Below are 15,616 nucleotides of genomic sequence, written 5' to 3'. Positions count from 1 at the left end.
TAATATAGGAAAATCTATCAATGTAATCAACTATATAAACAAACTAAAAGAAAATCACATGTCCCTCAACTGAAGAATTAATACAGAAATTGTGGTTCACAATGGAATGCTATTCAGCTATTAAAAACAAGAACATCATGAATTTTGCAGGGAAATGATGGAACTAGAAAATATCCTGGAGTTTGATCCCCAGCACCCATGTAAATGCTGGGCCTGGTGGCGCACACGGGGCAGCAGAGACAGATACCGATGGCAACGGATACATCAGCTGCAATGAGCTGCATCACTTCAAGGACGCCTGCTGGCCTCTGCCTGGGTACGGAGTGAGAGAAATTGCAGAAAACCTGATGGCCACAGGTAATCTGGACCAAGATAGAAAGATAAGCTTTGATGAGTTTATCAAGGTCTTCCATGGCTTAAAAAGCACCGAGGTTGCCAAAACCTTCCGGAAAGCTATCAACAAGAAGAAAGGGCTCTGTGCGATTGGCGGCACCTCCGAGTAGTCCAGCGTTGGTACCCAGCACTCTTAGTCAGAGGAAGAAAAGTATGCCTCCGTCAACTGGATAAACATAGCCCTGGAGAATGACCCCGACTACCGGCACATCATCCCCATGAACCCCAACACCGACAATCTCTTCAATGCTGTAGGCGATGGCATAGTTCTTTGTAAAATGATCAACCTGCCCATGCCAGACACAATTGAGAGAACGATCAACAAGAAAAAGCTCACACCGTTCACCATTCGGGAAAACTTGAACTTGGCTCTCAACTCTGCCTTGGCCATCGGGTGCCACGTAGTTAATATAGGGGCCGAGGACTTGAAGGAGGGCAAGCCTTACCTGATCCTGGGACTTCTGTGGCAAGTCATCAAGATTGGGTTGTTTGCTGACATTGAACTCGGCAGAAATGAAGCTCTGATTGCTCTTTTGCGAGGAGAGAGCCTAGAGGATTTGATGAAGTTGTCTCCCGAAGAACTAAGTCCTGCTGCGGTGGGCTAACTACCACCTAGAAGACGCAGGCTGCACCCAAATCACCAACTTCAGCACCGACATCAAGGACTCCAAAGCTTATTGCCACCTGCTCGAGCAAGTGGCTCCAAAAGAAGATGAAGGGATCCCAGCTGTTGTGATTGACACATCAGGACTGAAGGAGAAGGATGACATCCAGAGTGCAGAGCAACAGGCAGAGAGGCTGGGCTGCCGGCAGTTTGTCACAGCTACGGATGTTGTCCGAGGGAACCCCAAGTTGAACCTGGCCTTCATTGCCAACCTCTTTACCAAATACCCTGTCTTACACAAACCAGAGAACCAGGACATTGACTGGGGGGCTCTCGAAGGTGAGACGAGGGAAGCAGGGCCGTTGAGGAACTGGGAGTTAACCCTCGAGTCAATCATTTATACAGCGACTTATTGGATGCCTCAGTCATTTTCCAGCTCTATGAAAAGATCAAAGTCCCTGTTGACTGGGACAGAGTAAACAAACCTCCATACCCCAAGCTGGGGGGCAATGTGAAAAAGCTGGAGAACTGTAATTATGCAGTGGATCTGGGGAAGAATCAAGCAAAATTCTCCCTGGTTGGCATCGCAGGACAAGACCTCAATGAAGGAAACCACACTCTCACGCTGGCACTGGTTTGGCAGCACGTGAGAAGGTACACACTGGATATCCTGGACGATATCGGAAGTGGACCGAAGGTCAATGATGACATTGTCAACTGGGTGAATACGACCTTGAAGGAGGCGCAGAAAAGCTCGTCCATTGCTAGCTTCAAGGACCCAAAGATCAGTACCAGCCTCCCGGTTCTGGATCTCATTGATGCCATTCAGCCAGGTACCATAAACTATGACCTTCTAAAGACAGAAAACCTGGATGACGAAGAGAAACTCAACAATGCAAAGTATGCCATCTCTATGGCCAGAAAAAATCGGAGCAAGGGTGTACGCCCTCCCAGAAGACCTGGTTGAAGTGAACCCCAAAATGGTCATGACAGTGTTTGCCTGCCTGGTGGGGAAAGGGATGAAGAGGGTGTAAGTCCCAGAGAAGTAAGCCAGAAATCGACATAGACAAGCCTGAGGGGTCAGCACATGGTGCTCCCAGGATGCAGAGGACCATTCAGCCATTGCAAAGTCCTGAACCTTGGAGACATTATTTGAAATTCACATATTTCTTCAACCAAGTAGCTTCTGCTATAATTAGCAATACGTGCTTCTCTTTTGTTGTTGTTTTTTTTTTTTTTTTTCAGAAGATGTACTCGCCTACAGATTGTTTTTTTTTCTATTCTTTGAAACTCTACCAGGAAAAAAAAAGTTAAAAAGAAGTTATTTCCAGATGCTTCCCCCTCCCCTCCCCCCTTGCTTTCACTGGTAGTCAAGTATATAAACTACAGTGTTCTTAAGGGTCGCCTGATCTCTTGAGCCAGCTTGATCTAGCTGCTCTTGGCCTTGTTCAGACTGAGGACCTAGAAAAGATCATCAAACTTGCCTTAAATAAACCCTCTCAACTAGAGGTCAACACTGGGTGGGCACAGCCCGTCCTTGCATCTCCTTCTACCAGTCTGTGTCCCTGTCAGTTTGCTCCATTCCCCTCAGAACCATACCTGCTCTGTGGTCCCCGGTTTTGTTTTGTTTTTGTTTTGTTTTATTTTTGCCAGCCTTGTCTCTAGGCTACTGGAGTATCTTGACAATCAGTCAAGGTCTCAAGAGTCTCTGGGAGACTGCAACACTGGGGACTCAAGGAAAGTGTAATAGAGAGTAGAACCACTAGGGGGCAGCATGGTGGGACCACGAAGCATCTACCTTTCTGAAGGCCTTTAACCCCACTTGTTAGAGAGCTGCTTATGGTGTTGATAAAATGCCTGATGATAGTTGGAAGCAATCCTGCTCAACTTCATTTGCTTTTAGACATCGGCATATCTGATTGCTGCCCAGCCATATTACCAAGCCTCACTTTGCTGGTACTACGGAAGCTTTTTGCCACCTAAAATATCTGGAAGGGGGGCATTGATATGTGCCAATAATCTATGTCCCTGCCTCACCCAAATGCTTACACAGGCCCATACACACATGTAGCTGGATGTTGAGAGTAGAATGTTGACTAGGAACTGACTGGAATTCAGAACAAAGAGGACAGTATGAATTTGAATAGCTCCCACTAGATAAGCAATTTCCACGAAAACCTACCAAAAGCTAAAAAGCCACAAAGCTTCGTGAACCAAAGCGAGACTCCCTCTGCATTAGTGAAAGACTTACCGCCATAGCATCTTCCTTAGGGGTAGAAAGATGTAATGGAACAGTGTTGTCTTCCAAAGCAATGCAAATGCAGGGCCTCTCAGCTCCCTCCCCTGACAGTGGGCTCAGGAAACCAATAGATGACTGTGTCTAGCTCCCAAGCAGTGTTCCCACTGCATCAGAAGCAAGGTGTTTGGCTGTGACTTTAGTCTGAACTTTCTGTAGCCTTGGATGATGTTTGTCCATTTGCCTCCATGAAGCAGGGATATTATTGCCTTAATGGAAAATGAAAATAAATCATGTTTTAAAAAATGGAACATGAAAATAAATCATGTTAAAAATTTTTTCTGAATAAAATATCCCCAATTCTGGTTGTTAAAAAAAGAAAATATCATCCTGAGTTAGGTAACCCAGACCCAAAAAGACATCCATGGTATGTACTCACTGATAAGTGGATATTAGCCATAAAAGTACAAGATACCAATGATAGACCCCACAGACCCAAAGAAGTTAATCAAGAAGAAAGGCCTAAGCAAGGATGCTTGAATCACACTTAGAAGGGAGAATAAAATAGTCATAGGAGGCAGATGGAGGGAGGGAACTGGGTGTGGGTGGGAATGGGGGAGGGGCATGGAGAGGTCAGATTCAGATGTAGAGAGAGACAGGAGAGAGGGCCAGAGGGCCAGGAGAATGAATGAAAATCTGGGTGGCAGGATGGTGGAAGTCTCTAGGAAGCCCCAGAGACCTGGGTTGGGGGAGGCTCCCAGGAGTCAATGTGGGTGACCTGAGCTGAGATATCTAACAGTGGAGACATGAAACCAGAAGAAGCCACCTCCTGTAGCCAGACAGGACCTCCAGTGGAGAGACAAAGATACTACCCACCCACAAAACTTTCCACCCTAAATGTGTCCTGTCTAAAAGTAATACAGGGACAAAGATGGAGCTGAGACTGGATACTGGCCAACCAATAACTGGCTGAACTTAAGACCCATCCCATGGACAAGCACCGGTCCCTGACACTATTAATAATGCTTTGTTATGCTTGTACACAGAAGCATCTCATAAGTGTGCCCTGAGAGGCTCCACCCAGCAGCTGACTGAGACAGATGCAGGGACCCTCAGCCAAACACTGGTAGAGGTTGGAGACTCTTATGGAAGAGTCGGGGGAAGTATTGAAGGTCAACAAAGTCTTAGGAGCCCTCAGAGACTGATCCACCAACCAAAAGAGCATACATGGGCTGGACTGAGCCGCACACCTCCCCCTCCCCTACCCCCTGTTCTGCCCTCCAGCACACAGGGCTGGTTTGTCTGGCCCAAGTGGAAGAGGATGTGCCTAACCCTGCAGAGACTTGATGTGCCAGGGTGGGGGTGGACACCCAGGGAGTTCCTCACCCTCTCAGAGGAGAAAGGGATGGGGAGGGATGGACTCTGGGAGGAGGGACAGAGGCCAGGGCAGTCATCATGGGGAGGGGGGAACAGGGAGAGAAATAGAGAAAGGTTGCTCAAAGAGAGAAGAGATGGAGAAGGAGAGAACAGAGACCAAAATGTCTGGATTATATAAGGAAGAGTCTCTGGGGAAAGGGAAGTCTAGACTCTGGGCTGAAAAGTTCAGGGTGGAGGGAAGGGTATATCTGGCAGGGACTGAGGAATCTGGGAGAACCTGGAGCCCAGGTGTACTGACTAGTTTTGTGTCAACTTGACACAGCTGGAGTTATCACAGAGAAAGGAGCTTCATTTGAGGAAATGCCTCCATGAGATCCAACTGTAAGGCATTTTCTCAATTAGTGATCAAGGGGAAAAGGCCCCTTGTGGATGGGACCATCCCTGGGCTGGTAGTCTTGGTTCTATAAGAGAGCAGGCTGAGCAAGCCAGAGGAAGCAAGCCAGTAAGGAACAACCCTCCGTGGCCTCTGCATCAACTCCTGCTTCCTGACCTGCTTGAGTTCCAGTCCTGCATCCTTTGGTGATATTAAGCTGAATAAACCCTTTCCTCTCCAACCTGCTTCTTGGTCATGATGTTTGTGCAGGAATAGAAACCCTGACTAAGACACCAGTTCTGCTTTGATATATAAAATATGCACCCCAGTCTCTTGTCCAAGGTTCTGAAACCAATCAATTACCTTTAACAAGGTCCCCTACTTCATATGACATAAAATTTGCCATTTCTTACATAAACTTCAGTAATTCTTAATATTGCATCAAATGCAACCAGCTATCACCATAAGTCACCTTTTCCTCCTCATGGGTATCGCTGTTTTTAACTGTTAGGGATATAAAGTGCACAGAGAACACCACCTTACTCCTGTGGTATACCCAAAGCTGTGCCCACAGCTTGTAACTGGAATCTGATCAGAAACAAGTAGGAAAACCTACATTTGAGGGTCACACCTTTAAAATAATTGTCCCATACTCTTCAATGTCAGCTTTACAGACTATAATAAAGTTCTTGGCTCTCCTTAATATAACAGATTGACTTGAAAGATGAACATACATGATCTTGACTTTCTTTGGCTGTATTTGCCACGGTCAGAACCATCAGTGAAATCTGCAGTAAGGTTGTTCATATATGGTAGTTCTGTGTCAGTGTTGACCACAACGTTTTTTATAAGAGTGATGCAGTTACATAAGAAGCTATCCTTGGTTTTAGCAAATGTCCACTGAGCCAGGTAGCAGTGAAAAAGCATCATATCTACAATTTACTCTTAAATGGTTCTTAGATATGTACACACACACACACACACACACAGAGGGAGAGAGAGGGGAGAGAAACAAGAAAATGAATGAATGCAAGAAAAAGAAAGAAGACTACAAATGCAACAAAAGTTACCATTGGGAATCTAGGAGAAGCTATTTTAAATTCTTTCTCCTGGTCTTGAAAAGTTTCATAAATGCAGAATTGTGTTAAATGTGAGGAGCAGTGCCTAGTCTTGAATGTCCTCACTGCCATACCAAACACTCAAACTCTCACACGCAAACTTCTACGTCACCATTAGTTTTTAGCTACTGGTAAATTTTCTATATAGATTTATTTTTCGTCCCTGTACCACTTTTTTCATCTCAGAATTTGTGTTCCTCTTCTTAGTGTGTGCTATTTCCCTAGGGCAGATGATGCTCATTTTTAAACATAAGGCGATATTCACTTTCTGCCAATCACTTACAAAAATACAGCAAAATAGACCAGTCCTTGCAATAAGCTAAAATAAGCTATGAAAACAAGGATGAGTCATGGGTTTTAGGAGCCAGCAGCTTTGGTTGGTCACACATTCAATGCACGACCTTGGGCAGGGCAGGGGACTCATTAGCTGTGTCCTAGTCTCCTCATGATTGATCCCACAGGGCTTATGTTGCAGCGTTCAAAGGGTAAATGTGAGTGTGTGTCTCTTTGACTCTCTGTGATTTAGGTTTTAAAGAAGTTACCTCCAATAAGCATCCTTATAAATAGCCCTCGCCTGCCAAAGCCCCCTCTTGGTATTTTGCCTGCAGATTTAGAACTGCACGTGCTTTTCGTGAAGCTCAAACAGGTCCAGAATTGGGCTGCTGAGTGCTTCCTCTCTGTGGACACTGCCAACAAATATTACTAAAGGAAATGAGATATTATGAAAGTGGTTCAATAAGTCTTCAGTATTTTCCCTTTACATTTCTAGGCTGGAAATACCTTTTTTTCCCCATTTAAGGTTTTACCCTCTCTATCAAACACTATCTTGGTCTGCCTGGCATCTGTTATTCTCTGGCACCATAGAACAACCTTCCTTCTGGGAACTGCCACCCTCGGCTTAACTCACAGGACTTGGATGCAGCTGCCTTCAGAGGATGGAGTCTATGATGTAAATAAGACATGGCTGAGTCTACAGTGATCAGCTCAGGAATGGGCGTCTAATACCAATGACCACCAGAGCCTCTCATGTCTCACAGCAACACTACTAAGAAATAGGGGGGCTGGTGAGATGACTCAGGGGTTAAGAGCACTGACTGTTCTTCCCAAAGGTCCTGAGTTCAAATCCCAGCAACCACATGGTAGCTCACAACCATCTGTAATGAGATCTGGTGCCCTCTTCTGGAGTGTCTGAAGACAGGTACAGTGTACTTACATGTAATAAATAAATAAATCTTTAAAAAAAAATAGGGGCTTTTTCCACTGGGATTGCTAACACAGGAGAAAGGAAGGTTGGTTTCCTACAATTATCTTTCTACTCAGAGGAAAGAACATTTTATTTTTTTATTTTTTTAAAGATTTATTTTATGTATATTATATGAGTACACTGTAGCTGTCATCAGACACATCAGAAGAGGCATCAGATCCCATTGCAGATGATTGTGAGCCACCATGTTGTTGCTGAGAATTGAACTCATAACCTCTGGAAGAGCACTCAGTGCTCTTAACCACTGAGCCATCTCTCTAGCCCCAGGGAAGGACAGAGAGAAAAGGCAGTTTCCAAATAACCGTTTAATCACCACAACTGAGTGTGCCTGCAAACACATACTGACACTTAGGTATGTGGGTCATAGATTTACCTTTCTTCCTCTTTCATCTTTTCTCCTCCCCCACACACATCACTTTTCTTCTTAAATTGGCTGAGAAGGCTATAAGTCATTTGGTGTGTCTGGTAGACAGCTGGCTGCTTATTTTAGGTCTATTTTATTTAACGTATTTCTATTTATTCAATTTATTCAGGGGCCAATGTTCCCAGCTGAAACTATGCACTTCTCATCTTTCTGTATGCATGGGCATGTCCACACAACTGACCAAGGGGGGATAAGCAAAGGTGGTGTCTTAGTCAGGGTTTCTATTCCTGCACAAACGTCATGATCAAGAAGCAGTTGGGGAGGAAAGGGTTTATTCAGCTTACTCTTCCACGTTGCTGTTCATCACCAAAAGATGCAGGACTGGAACTCAAGCAGGTCAGGAAGCAGGAGCTGATGCAGAGGCCATGGAAGGAAGTTCCTTACTGGCTTGCTTCCCCTGGCTTGCTCAGCCTGCTCTCTTATAGAACCAAGACTACCAGCCCAGAGATGGCCTCACCCAGAAGGGGCCTTTCCCACTTTATCTCTAATTGAGAAAATGCCTTACAGTTGGATCTCATGGAGACATTTCCTCACCTGAAGCTCCTTTCTCTGTGATAACTCCAGCTGTGTCAAGTTGACCCAAAACTAGCCAGTACAGGTGGTAAGATGGGTTTCCTCAGATGTTTGGGTTTTTTTATTTATTTACCTTTTGAAATAGATTCTCTCTATGTAGCCTTTACTGTCTAGGAACTCACTATGTAGACCAAACTGATCTCAAACTCACAGGGATCCTCTGCCCTCCAAGTGCTGGAATTAAAAGTGTATGCCATCACAACCAGCTAGGTGTTTGTATTAATGGAGAGTTTATGTGAGTTCATCTGTTTCCTGACTTCCTGTTTGCTTTTGCTTGAATGCACACATGATGGCTATAATCCTAGAGATAGAAACCGAAACCAATGTACCAAATGCTCAGCCCTGAAATATAAATCAAGAGACAGGTAGCATGCAAACTGAGCAGGTTTTATCTCTATATTTAGGAACACAAACACACACATCTGCAAAATGTGTGTGTACACGTAACAATGATTTTTAAATACTTTTTTGTTTTTTCGAGACAGGGTTTCTGTGTAGCCCTGGCTGTCCTGGAACTCACTTTGTAGACCAGGCCGGCCTCGAACTCAGAAATCCACTTGCCTCTGCCTCCCGAGTGCTGGGATTAAAGGCATGCGCCACCACTGCCTGGTCCAACAATGATTTTTAAAAGAGAAAAATAACTATGAATTTGAATGAAAGCAAATGAGTTCATTAGAACGGTCAGAGAGAAGAAAGAGAACAGGAAAATTTTGTAATCATATTGTAACATAAAAATTTGAGCCGGGCGTGGTGGCGCACGCCTTTAATCCCAGCACTCGGGAGGCAGAGGCAGGTGGATTTCTGAGTTCGAGGCCAGCCTGGTCTACAGAGTGAGTTCCAGGATCAGCCAGGGCTATACAGAGAAACCCTGTCTCGAAAAACCAAAAAAAAAAAAAAAAAAAAAAAAAAAAAATTTGAGATAATAATAAAAAGGAAGGGGCTGGTGAGATGGCTTGGCGGGTAAGAGCACCGATTGTTCTTCCAAAGGTCCTGAGTTCAAATCCCAGCAACCACATGGTGGCTCACAACCATCCGTAACAAAAATCTGATGCCCTCTTCTGGAGTGTCTGAAGACAGCTACAGTGTACACACATATAATAAACAAACAAACAAATAAATCTTAAAAAAAAAAAAAAGAAGGCATCTCCTTAAAAAAAAATGAGATTAGTGTCAACTGACCCGGACTCCTCAGAGCCCCCAGAGACTAAATCAGCAACCAAGGAGCATACACGGGCTGGTCCATGGCCCCAGGCACCTATGTAGCAGAAGACTCTCTTGTCTGGCTTCAGTGGAAGAGGATGCACTTAATCCTGTGGAAACTTGGTGCCCCAGGGAAGAGGGATGCTGGTGGGGGTGGGTGGGCAGGTCGGGGAGTACCCTCTCCATGGCAGGGGACCACAAGGGGGTGAAGAACTCAGGAAGCAGGGACCAGGAAGGGTGAAACATTTGAAATGTAAATAAATAAAATAATTTAATTTAAAAATAAATAAATAAAAATAAAAAAGAAATGTGCTATTGGCTGGACATGGCAGTGCTCACTTTTAATCCTAGCATTCTGGAAGCAGAGGCAGGCAGACGTCTATGACTTTAAGGAAGCCTGGTGTCCATAGTGAATTCCAGGCAGAACTATGTACATAGTGAGACCCTGTGTCAAAACACATACGCATACACACACACCTCTAAGATATTTGACCAAAAGTATACTTGAGTAGGCAGACAACACTGTTTCCAAAGATTAATAACTGAAAATCTTACTGCCAAGTATCAGATACTTCCTTACAAGTTATTATTGGTTAGGAGATGTCAGAAGCACAAAACAAAACAAAAACAAAACCCCACAGTTGTCTTAGTTAGCTGTCTATTGCTTTGATAAAACACAATCAGAATACAACAAACAAAACCAGCACCTTGGAGATGAAAGGGCTTGTTTCAGCTTGACACGCTCAGGTCCCACTATCTGCTATCTCAATGAAGGAACTCACCGCAGGACGTCAAGGCAAGAACCTGGCAGCAGGATCCTTGGGAAGCGAAAAGGCAATGGAGGAGTGTTGCTTACTGGCTTGTTCTGCATGGCTTGGTCATCCTGATTCTTATAGAACCCAGGACCACTTACTCACCTATTCTTCCACTTCAATCACGTAATGAAGAAAATGCACCCCAGGTTTGCCCATAGGCTAATCTAGTCCAGGCATTTTGGCTCAGGTGAAGTTCCCTCTTTTCAAATCCCTCTAGCCTGGGTCAACCTGATGTAAACCTAGCCAGCACAACAGGGTTATTGACATTGTGTTTGCTTGCCTGCCATAGGTAAGGACTGATGACTAACAATGACTTCTAAATATTTGTGCTTATATCAATTGATTTGTGTTGCTGTCAACTTTGGTCAGAGTAGCTCCTTTTTCCAGTAAGTAGTGGTCTGTTCAGATATCCTCATTCGTCAAAATGTCAAGCCTAAGTAACTATACGTGCTTAAGTGACTCCTGGACTTGTCGTGGCTGTTGCACACAGAGACTTATGGCATCTATAGTTAGCTGTACAGTATCAAGCCAGCCCAAATCTCAGCCTGGAATGCACCCTAAGGCCTCATGCTTACAGGAGGAGCTACAGTCAGGTGATAGATGAAGGAGGGAATCAGATTCACATGCTCCAGTAGATGGCACCAACCCTTGTGCAAATGGGCAACACTAACCGGAATCAGGGTTGTTAATAGCAACAAAAAAGAACAGTGAATTGGGTGAAAGATGGAGCATGAGTCACTAGGGAAACTTGGATGAAGGTAGTGGTGCACACATATAATTGAAATACGTTATATATGTATAGGAAATGATGGAAAAATAAATAATATTTTTGAAAAAGTAGAGGAAGCAAGCCAAGCACTAGCAAACGTGCATTAAGAGGTGAACTCTTTTCTCAACAATTGCAGTAATGTTGCCAGTTCTCTCCAGCTCCTGCAGCTGTGACATCATTGCCATGATGAACTGTGATCTGGAGTTGTGAGCCAAATAAACCCTTTGTCCTGCACGATGCTTTTGCTTGGATCATTTATCACAGCAACAGGCACTGAAGATATCTGGATTTATGTTTGTATGGATGTATTACAGAGAGCAAAGCGGGTAAGGATAGGTTTGCTTAGATGGTAACATGCATGACAAACAAACAAAATCGCGCAAGTCCTCTTCATTTGTGTCTCGTTTTTGAACTTTGTGTGAAGAGCAACCAACACTGTGGGCTTCAACTACCTCAAATCCTCTCTCTCCTTCCCCACACATGTTGGATGGGTCAACTGCAGTACTTCAGACTCACAAGGCTTGACTAATGTGAGTGTACAGGAACTGTCAGCTTTGTGCCTTCATTTTATTGTTACTATGATGCTCCATTTTAGGCCATTATCAATCTACTGCTTGGAACTTTATGCCTCCAATTCTGGTTCACTCAATACAGATCTCTGCACCATTGATACACTCAGGATTAAAAGAACAACAATAGCTACCTGAATTAACTAGAGAGCAATCGAAACCTGCATAGAAGTTGCAATGATGGGAATGAGAAAGGCCCCTGTAGTCTTCTGTATTTGAACACTTGGTCCCCACTTGGAGGTAGTGTTTGGGGAAAGCTAGGAGGTGTGATTTTTATCTGAGGAAATTTGACTCTGGGGGTGGATGCTGAGGTTTCAAAAACCTGGTGCCATTCTCAGCCTTCTCTCTCTCTCTCTCTCTCTCTCTCTCTCTCTCTCTCTCTCTTTCTCTTTCTCTCTTCCTCCTCACTTCCTCTTCCATCTCCCCACCTCTTCTCTAGGTCTGTCTCTTTGTTTCTCTCTGTCTGTCTCTCACTCCTCATGGTGTTTGCCATATAAGATGTGTGTTTCAGCATTCTGCTCCAGGCTCCATGCTTACCTGCTACCTCTGTTCTGCCATTATGGACTCTAACGCTCTGGACCAGTGAACTGAAATGAACCTATTCTTCTATGAGTGGTCTTAGTCCTGGTGTTTTATCATTGCTAGAGACAAGTAAGTAATACCGCACTCAACTCTTGAAGGAAAATAATAGTAAGAGATGAGGAGTAAGTTATAAAGAAATGATCTATGGAGTATTGAAAAGATACAGAGGGGCTTTGATGCCACATTTTGTTTTGTTTTGTTTTGTTTTTGTTGGTGGTGGGCATAAGACACAGCTGAATGACAGGCAACAACTGTTACAGGTTATTTGAACCTGTTTCCAGTTCAGGTGTGGCTTAGCCCTTAGCATACATCTTTAATTTTCCTGGCTGGAATACAGACATGCCCCTAGTACTCTCCTTTAATCCCAAACAATGAAGGTAAAGTTAGTTTGTGGAAGTAAGCACCCATGTTTGAAAGTGATGTCTAATTGGTGGCAGAAAAGTGATGAATCAGAGAAAGATTGTACAGAATAGGATATGCCCAACACTTACAAGAAGGGAAGGAAGAGAAGCTATTTAAGGGAGAGACAGAGATCAGCAGAGTTCATGGAGAGCAGGACAGTAGAGTTGAGAGAAAGAGTGAAGTTTCTGTCTGCACCCAGAGCTGATCCTGTTCCACAGTGCTCCAAACCCAAATACCGCACCTCAGTGACAAAGACAGACACTACCTCAGAGTAAAAGGTTGGAAAACAATTTTCAAAGCAAGTGGTTCAAGAAACAAGCTGGAGTAGCTATTCTAATATTGAATAAAATCGGCTTTCAACCAAAAGTTATCAAAAAAGGTAAGGAAGGACACTGCATACTCATCGAAGGAAAAATTTACCAAGAATTCTCAATTCTGAACATCTATGCTCCAAATGCAAGGGCACCCACATTCATAAAAGAAACTTTACTAAAGCTCAAAGCACACATTGTACCCAACACAATAATACTAGGAGACTTCAACACTCTACTCTCATCAATGGACAGATCATGGAAACACAAACTACACAGAGACACAGTGAAACTAACAGAAGTTATGAACCAAATGGATTTAACGATATCTATAGGACATTTCATCCTAAAACAAAAGAATATACCTTCTTCTTAGCACCTCATGGTACCTTCTCCAAAATTGACCATATAATTAGTCACAGAAGAGGCTTCAACAGATACAAGAAGATTGAAATAATCCAATGCATCCTATCAGATCATCACGAACTAAGGCTGGTCTTCAATAGCAACAAAGGCAACAGAAACATACACATGAAAGCTGAACAACACCCTACTCAATGATAGCTTGGTTAAGGAAGAAATAAAGAAAGAAATTAAAGACTGTAGAATTTAATGAAAATGAATGCACATTATACCCAAATTTATGGGACACAATGAAAGCAGTGCTAAGAGGAAAACTCATAGTTCCGAGTGCCTCCAAAAAGAAACTGGAGAGAGCACACACTACCAGCTTAACAGCACACCTGAAAGCTCTAGAATAAAAAGAAGCAAATACACCCAAGAGGATTAGGCGGGAGGAAATAATCAAATGCAGGGCTGAAATCAACTAAGTAGAAACAAAAAGAACTAAACAAAGAGAGGTAGAGTGGAGCAGCACAGAACGAGAGGGAGGCAGTTTTACTGGGAGAGTTTTACTGAAACATATTGAAGAGAGGAGACAGAGGCAAAGACAGAATGAACAAGAGAATAAGAAAGAGCCAGAAGATTAGATAAGATTGCTAAAGTTGGTTTGAGGCCAAGCAGAACAATTCAGGGAAGCTGAGAGAAGCCAGATTGAGTCATTCAGCTTGGAGAGGACTTTGGGACAGAGCAGCTGAGTTGAACCAGCCAGCCAGAGTTCAGAAAGAGCTAGAAAGCGTGAGTTTATTCAGCAGTAAGTCTCAGAGGCTGAAAACTCACTAGACCTAAATAAGATTGTGTGGAAGCTAGAACTTCCAGGAGTAGGCCTAGGATAGAAGATGGAGGCTGTAAGCGCCTCCCAGACAATTACCACAGCAGAATAAAAGCTACGTTTACAAAGAACTTCATTTATACTCTTGACCCTTAAATGCATACTGCTCAGTGAGAGAAACTAGTATAAAGAGACCAATATTATACTTAGCGCTATAAGCACTATATTCATCTTGGAAAGGGCAAAGTTGTGAAGTCAGCAAGAAATATTTAAATGAATGTGATTAATTTTATGTATAAGATTCAAATTTAAGTTGACTTATTTAACACATATTATCTAGCATGTTTTATGCTTATAGCTGGAAATTTCTTTTTAACCACTCTGTAAATCTAGTAGTCTCAGCATATGTAAAAAATATATATGTATATAGATATACATATATATTATGTATGTAAATATGTGTGTATGTATATATGGAAAATAAATTGAAAGCATGTAATTTTAAAATAACTTCTAAATAAAAATAAAGAATATTAACATATTTTTTGCACTTCAACAATTTTCACTATGACCAACAGTACAATTTTTTGTTTACTACTGTATTTTTTTTTCTTTTTAAAGATTTATTTATTGATTATATGTAAGTACACTGTAGCTGTCTTCAGACACACCAGAAGAGAGAGTCAGATCTCGTTACGGATGGTTGTGAGCCACCATGTGGTTGCTGGGATTTGAACTCTGGACCTTTGGAAGAGCAGTCGGGTGCTCTTACCCACTGAGCCATCTCACCAGCCCCTTACTACTGTATTTTTATTGTATCAATAATAATGTCATTCTAAGTTCAGTAGCTTTTAAAGCAGGAAATTTTCTTTACTAACTTAACAAAAATATGTGGGCTCCCTCTACTGGATCTATAGTAGCATAACGAAATGTACATTTGTGTGTGTGTGTGTGTGTGTGTGTGTGTGTGTGTGTACAGACAGGAACATGGTTCATGCCATGAATTCACTCTGCTAATGTAAAAGAACGATTTTATGCCTCATGTTACACTGTTCTACAACTATACAAACATTAACATTTCACTCTAAATGTTGAAGTTTTAATTATGATTGAGTGATTTGATATCCCCCCAAAGTAGTATCCCTTACATATTTTTAATAGAAAATTTCTCCACATGTATACAATATATATGAGAGGTTTTTTTTTTGTTTTGTTTTGTTTTTTTTTTTTAGTTTTTAAATTTATTGTGACTTTCAAATTTCAGGAAACAGAAAGCCTATATGCTGTATCCCTATATTGATGATTCATTGACTGAGATCATCAATAATAATGGCATTCTGTAATATGACATCTCATATACAGGAGCAAAGGGGAATATAAAATGTTTGTAGAGTTAAGCAATGGCTCCTGGGACTCTGAGTATTGCGAATGAAAC

General features: G+C 42.7%; 1 pseudogene; it reads left to right on the top strand.

The window, feature by feature from the left end:
• The first annotated feature begins 220 nt into the window (after positions 1-220).
• Positions 221-2,224, top strand: LOC110309661 (plastin-2 pseudogene; annotated as a pseudogene).
• The last annotated feature ends 13,392 nt before the right edge of the window (positions 2,225-15,616 follow it).

Source organism: Mus caroli, unplaced genomic scaffold (assembly GCF_978045245.1).
Source record: "Mus caroli unplaced genomic scaffold, Mus_caroli_1 scaffold_12, whole genome shotgun sequence".
Classification (NCBI taxonomy): Eukaryota; Metazoa; Chordata; class Mammalia; order Rodentia; family Muridae; genus Mus; species Mus caroli.
This window is presented reverse-complemented; position numbering and strand designations above follow the sequence as displayed.